This window comes from Falco rusticolus, chromosome Z (assembly GCF_015220075.1).
Source record: "Falco rusticolus isolate bFalRus1 chromosome Z, bFalRus1.pri, whole genome shotgun sequence".
In the NCBI taxonomy this organism is placed as follows: Eukaryota; Metazoa; Chordata; class Aves; order Falconiformes; family Falconidae; genus Falco; species Falco rusticolus.
The window spans coordinates 76,371,646-76,378,941 of record NC_051210.1 but is presented as its reverse complement, the minus strand read 5'-3'; the positions used below and the strand labels follow the sequence as shown (position 1 = coordinate 76,378,941).

Here is a 7,296-nt window from a genome sequence, read left to right as displayed (position 1 = left end):
TCGCGGCACAGTGGAGCTTAAGTTTCTTTACAAGTCTGCTTTCATTTGCCATTGAGTAAGCTCATGTGGCAAAAAATCCATTACTGAAGTTTAGGCATTGACGCGCGGAAAACGGACTCCACAGTCCATAAGATTGTAAAGTAGGTATGTTTAATCAGCACTGGGCAGCACGGGGGTAGTCCCACCAAAAACCGTGCGTGCCTGGCGCGAAAACTTGCGCGATTTTATAAGGCAACTCATTACATATTCATAACTATGTCGTAATCCGCCTATACATATGCATTACCTATCCCCGCTTTGTATTAAAATTAGCTCTGCGAGTCATTTCCATATTTTTCTCTCGACTGAGTTTGCGCAGTGTCCCCTGGTGGTGGTCGTCAGGGGTCCTGAGGATGAAGGCAGGTGAGTCTTCCTCGTGACCGCTAGTTGCCTCCACATCTGGCTCAGGCTCAGTAACGTCCTGCTCTTTGTCCAAACCGCAGAACCGGCTTTGGCTTGTTCTTGCAAGGTTGTAATCTTTCTTTGGACTTATATGGTCATAAAGCTGGACTTATATGGTCATGAAGCCCTTTACTCCCGTACACCTTATCACAGCACCCAAGCAAACCGTGTAAAATTTGGCAAACAGCTAAACAGACTATCATAGTCATTAAACTTTACAACTTTACCCTAAACAGCTAAACAGACTATCATAGTCATTAAACTTTACAACTTTTACCCTAAACAGCTAAGCAGACTATTACAATCGTTAAATTTTACAACTTTACCCTAATCAGCTAAACAAACTATTATAATCGTTAAACTCTACCCTATCTCTTACCCCCCCCCCCCCCTCTCAGCATGATGTGGTTAAGTCTTAGTATTTTGACCATGAAACTAAATCCACTGGTGATCAGCATCAGTAACAAAGCTGTCTATGCCAATTCACAGTCCCTGAGAGTCCAGATGCACCTTACATGACTCAGGTTTTGCTGGTATGCCAGGAACATCCCATGATATTCAACAATCAGCACTCTTTAATTCTCCCATTCTCTCTTTCACATTCACTGACTAACCATTATTGACTTTCAATAAATATGTAATGCATAGGTAAGACAGCAGAGTGGGTGAGATCTTATGGGAATTGAAGTGTCAACTGAAACATAGTAACTGGGGAGCACAGGTGCATGAGGACCATGAGGGACATATACTTCAGTCTCCTCTTGTCTCAGGAAACCTTGTTCTAGACACTTACATCAAAAGAATTATCAAAATATCTATTTCAAATGGAAAAAAAAAAAAAGTACACAGACCTTCCCAGCATTGCACAACATCCTTATCTAGCTAACTGGAGCACCACAAGAAATCGCAGCAGCAAACTGTGGAATTTGCCACTAGAAAAGAGCAGAAGATACTAAGAATATTGTCAGTGGCATAAGCCTCTTCTGCCTTAATTGTATGTTATTCCTGGCTTAGGATAGGACCTGGTGTGCTGTTTGTGCTTCTCTCTCTCTTTTTCTCTTACTCTTTTTTTTAAGGTGTTACAGGTTGAATGCTCTGGTTTGAGTATTCAATTGGGTATTCAGCCACTGACCTGGATGATTAAGTCCTTTCACCTATCTGCTATGCCTCTGGGTTTTTCTTGACTGTAATGTTTGGGGTAGGGTCTGTCTCATGTGTAATAGCTGCTGCTATGGGACCTTGGTCTCTGCTAGGGATATTAAATGCTGCGAAACTACAGGCATTAAATGTGCCTGCAGTTAGGCATGGGTAATCTTACACTGAAAAGTAGGGACAAGAATAAATTCAATGCCCTACCATATTAATTTGCACAGTCGCAGTTTAGAGATTAGTCTTAAATTATTTTGAACTGCAAATCCAACTGCACTTTAATTATGATTATGACTTCTACTTTGTGGCACACAGTTCAATCTATACAACCATCTATGGTAAATTACTATAATGGTGCTGTAGATTGATTTAAAGAATGAAGCCAAAATTTCTCAGTGACCAAGTATCCTTTATTGGCAACGCTGGATGCACGGGGGATCCTTCCGCCTAACATGCATGTTCAAAGTAACTAACTATCTTATATTTATACAATGAAACATCATCTAACCCCGCCTGCTCTCGCTTCGTATGTTAATTAGCTTATCAGTCCTTTGCGCTTGTGCAGACTCTTCCAAGAATTGTGGGCAGGGGTCTTCGGAACGTGGGTGGTGGTCTCTGGGAGGAAGGCCTTAGGTCTTCCTCATGGTGTACTTTTCACCTTTTGCTAGAAAATGCTGAGCTGGCTGAGTTGGCTATTTTCCAAACCTGCAGAACCAGTTTCAACCAATTCTCACTTTATCTGTCTTTCCCCCCACTGGGGTGTTTTAGCTTAAGTTTGAACATAACAGAAGGACAACAGATAACAGGATGTTAGCTTAGGTTTCAACAAAAGGTCGACGGATAACAGGATAGCATTACAAGATGCTGACAAACAGAATACACATGAGGATGTCATTATTCTATCCTACAGTGAATTCATACAATATCAAGATGATGCACCATAACACAGATCCTTGCCCTATATCTACAGAAAAAAGACATGCCAGCACATACACATTTTGATTTGCAGCAGCCTCGTAATAATGCAGATTTATTCTCCTTTGGTTTTGGTTTTTTGGCTTCCCTTCTCTCTCCAGATAGGGTAGCAAGGACTTAGTGACTTGCTGGAAGAAATCTGTAGAGTATGTTAATTTCTGTGGAACTTAGGCAGCCTCATAAGTCTTAGAGATTAATAAGAATCTGGGAAGTATCTATCTTCTGGTGATGCTTTCATTTGCGCAGTAATAAAGCTCGCCTTTCTTGTTTAATAAAAACAATGAGGAAACAAATGGGTGTGCAGGCATTGGAACTTTTGAGGAATTAATTCAAAAGCACGGAGGAAAGTTTATCATGCTGTAAGCACCAGAAAGGTGAAAATTACTCTTCCCTGGAGCTCTTACCCTCTGTGTTCCTCATCTCTAAGTTACACCAGGCTTAAGGCAAAATCCTCAGAAGGTGCTAAGTGTCTCTTGGGAAGTGTTGATCCTTATCCTGAAAGGTGATGTGCAGCAAATGAAGAGACGGGACGCTGTTTGATGCAAACAAATGTCGATTTATTGTACAGAAGCACGAGTTTATATATACTTTCAGAAGCTGCGCATTTTAAACAGATTGGTTCTTGAAGCTAAGCATTGCATACTAGGCAATCCCCAATTGGTGGTTAACTACCATCAATTAACAGCAAGGTGTTACCTCTCCTTGGCACCATCCGTCCCCCACTCCCCTATGCTCTCTCAGCATGACTCATCATGTTAATTGTTGTGTCTATTCACACTCCTTGTCCTCCCAGGGCTCATGACCTACAAGCTCGAGCACATTCCTCTCAGCTAACTGGTTGCCACGCATGGTCCTGATTTCCAGCCCGCTCCTGCAGTGAGGGACACGTTTCACTGAGACCATCAGGAGCCTGGGAGAGTTCTGCATGATTCATTTTCTTCTCTTGCCCATTGGAATGATTTTCTGGTTGAACATCCATTCTCCCTCCAAACAAAATTTCTGTGGAAATTTTCAACGTCAGTGACAAATTTTAGGCTTTTTTCCCTTTTTTTTAGGCTTTATACTTTTTTGGGTTTGGAGAGATGGCAGTGATTTTTCCCTGGCTCTTCCTTTTATCCTCCCCACCCCCTTCCCTGAAGGTTCTTGTCAATTTTACTTTCAGTGCCTATCGACAATTGACAAAAGCGGGAGCCTTGCAGCAGGCAGGGGGCCAGGGGCTGAGCACCCAGCTCCCGCGCCCGGCTCACAGCCTCCCTACTGCTCCAGCTGCCAGGGAGGCATAAGCCCAAGCTGCTTAGCATCCCCACATCTCCTGCAACTCTGGCTGCCAGAGAGCTGGAGCAGAGTGAGAACTTGCAAAACCAATTTTCTTACCCCTCAAAAAAAAAAAAGAACTTTGGAAGTTAGCACAGTTTAAGTTCATTTAGGCTTCAGGATTTAGAAGAAACCTGTTTTGAAACTTTTTTTCCTTGTGTGATAAATGCAGTCATGATTCATGTCAAAAATAGAATGTACTGTGATAAGTGTAATTGCTGTACCCTGTGTAAATCTGGGACCTGTATTGCAGTTGTGGTGAGTGGGCACGTATGGTTCTCCTTTAAGACAATGTGATGACTTCCCCTTCCCCTGAGGCAATCGCTGCTTGGAAAAGCCCGCCAAAAGGAGATAAGGAAAGTGAAACCACAAAACCACGCCAGAGAAGGCCCGCCAAAGGAGACAAAGACCTTGAGATTTGAAAAAGCGTGCCAAAGGAGAGCCAATAGGAGGAGAAGGTGTACCCTAACGACCTAATGGGGAAAGAGCAGGACAAACATCCGGCGAGAAGAGATTGGTCAAGATCCGGGGATAAAAGACGCTGCTTTTAGGACTCAGGTGTGCGTGTGGTGGAACTAATTGAGTTCTCCGCGCACCCAGTGCTGTTTTTGCTTATTGTTTCTCAACCTAAATTGATTGAACCCAAAATAAAATTGTTTTAATTATATCGTTTATAACACTTGGATATAGATTAATGCACTTATGTTAAAAATGGCTTTGATCACTCAGTCTACAGAGAAGAGGAATGTGACACAGATTTTCCTTCAGTACTAGATCGTATTTATACCTAGCCATCTATAGGCTCTGTTCTCAATTTTCTTGTCTTCCAGTGGTTGTGTCCCTACGTATGTCATAAGGACTGTGCACCTCCAACAACTGGGGTTATGCACTGCCTGTAGCCAAGAACTGCCCAAGTCTCTCTGTGGCCACCAGTTCCCAAGCTAAGTTTCAGGGTGAACACAGCCATCTACAGCGGCCATAAACAGCACCAGGAATGAAAGGATGGTGCAACAGTTACTTACTGAGGGTCCTGAGCCTCCTTGTATCTTTACTACAGTAGTACTTGGTGGTCCCAGGAAAGGACAGGGGGGATTTCTCTTAGAGAACACAGAACCAATATTTACCCTGTTTCAAGCAGTCCTTCATTTTCATTTATAACCCCCATAGATGGAACTATAAGATACAGAAGGTTGCTGCTTGATTTGTGTGCATGCAGACATTGCTGTCTTTCTGATTCAGGGGTGGACTGGACACTTGGCTTCTGCTTCTGTCTGTGGCAGGTCATCTAAGTCCCCTGTCCCTGAACTGAAATTTGTCTAAATGGCAGTAAAAATTCATGTTTATCTTGTGGATAACACTTGGAAACCTGAGAAATAATTTAATTGGGATATTATTCTTCCTTGCAGCAGCTTCATCCAGCCTTGCACTATAAACCTACAAAAGACTAGCCGATAGCCAGCTCTGTTCTATAAGTTGCTGAGATTTGTTCTCATTTCTTTGTTTTTGCAGCTGGATCCCATGTTAGCTGCAGTGCTTATCCTCTGAGTAATTCATGTTGTGGCACCTTTAAGGATGCTCCAGCTTTGTCTGGTTAGAGAACTTGCAGAAGTCTTTACACTGGCAGGAACACAGTTAAAATCAGGAAGCGTTGTCTTTGCTTCTGTTTTGGAGCTGATGCTGTGGCACAGGTCTGGGTCAGGATATTATGTTTGTAAGCATATTACAGTGGATCTGTTTTGGCCCTGACTTTAACCTTCACTTAATAAAATGTGTTCTAGCCACAGGCTATGAGTTCTCATGACTAGTAAAGGTAGGGACCTTTGCAATGTAATAAACCAGGAAGGAAATATTGTGATAGATATAGTACAGCTCCTGCTCTCCCCCTCCCATCATCTTGCACCCCGAAGTGAAACCTTTATTTTAGAAACAAACACTTTGGAACTTGAATCAGTTTTTCTTTAATCAAGGCTACTTTTTAAATTCTCTTAAATAAAACACTACTTAAAATGGGTAATTTTACATTAAGTGGGAGAGAGTGCAAGAACCTACAGTGTAACAGACTGAATTAGTTTTTCATGCTACGAGATGTAAACAAATCTATTTAATTAGAACACCTTGTTCTTGTTGCATCCAGAGTCATTTTTTATATAGGCAGAAAGAAAAAAAACAAAACAAAACAACCAAACACAACCCCTTTTGGCAGCATATTTCTACAATGCTACATAAAAAGTTCTAAACTGTGTGTTTCCCTCACTAAAATGGACCTCCCCCCTCCCCCCCTTCTTAATTGTTGTTTGAATTGGGATCTCAGAGGTAAGCCCCCCATCACAAAGATGATCCCTGAGCCAAGTACACACATTTCTGTAGATCAGCTTTGATTTGAAACCCTTCCTTTCTACTTCATCAGTAGAGACAACAGATGTCTAGTCATACAGGGGGAAGATGGTCTTTAACTTGTTTAGGTCATGCATACCAAGACTAGAACTCCACCCCTGAGATCTCTTGCCTACACCAAAGCCTTGCTTACCTCTGGTGCAATCTGTCAAAGTTTTACCATTATCCCATCCATGTAACCCAGAGACATTAATGAATTTCACCTCTTTGCTGTTGTTTTCTTTATAAGGTAAAATGAAATCTGTAGCAGCAACAGGAGGAAAAAGTGAGGCTGTGCGGTCAAGGGCTTTATTCAACCCCATAAACTCTAAGATCACCTTTCTCTTTCCTCTCCAGTAGACGTGCAAGGAGCCCACTTGGCTATACAGGCTCATTAGTCACAACAGAAAGGCAGCACAAGGTCCCACAGTGACAAGCTGCCACCTAAATCTAGGTAATGTGCCATGCTAAAATGCTGTACACTGGCTTGCAGCAAGACCTCAGTTCCTTGCTAAGGTGTTGTTTCAATTTCTTTCTGAATTCTAGACCTCGATTTATACCTTTGTAGCGACCCCTCCCTGGATCTGCATTCTAAAATTTGTAGTTTCCTGGACACACATATCCAAAGCCTCAAATGGGCAGTAGAGTCACACAAATGGTATCAGGGGATATTATCCATCATTCTAGACCTCTAGATGCAGTCACCACATGGAGACTCTCAAGCCAATGTTTCAGCTATTAAACACCAGTTTATGTGCCTTTCCTCTTCTCTGTACATAGTAACAAGTTCTGTCCCACCAGACTACTGCTATGAGAAAGATTCCTTGACCGTGTTGTGGTGGAAAAGTCTCATGATGGGATCTAGGCAAAGAAAGGAGTGAGCTTCACTTCCTGAAGAATAGGAACCCCAAAACAGCGTTCACCTGGGAGTGTCCCTGAGCTGCATGAATGGCAGCTGTATGCATGAATTTGGGCTGTTCCTAAAATAATGTCATATTTTCTGTGACAACCCAGCTGCCCAATAAATACCTCAGGTGCTACACG

General features: G+C 42.4%; 1 long non-coding RNA gene across 1 annotated transcript; it reads right to left on the bottom strand.

Moving 5' to 3' along the window:
* Positions 1 to 545: 545 nt before the first annotated feature.
* Positions 546 to 771, bottom strand: LOC119141874. The gene is made up of 2 exons (XR_005102068.1): positions 713 to 771; positions 546 to 662 (listed from the first exon to the last, which is right to left on the bottom strand). It is a non-coding gene; the product is annotated as an uncharacterized LOC119141874 (long non-coding RNA).
* Positions 772 to 7,296: the final 6,525 nt, after the last annotated feature.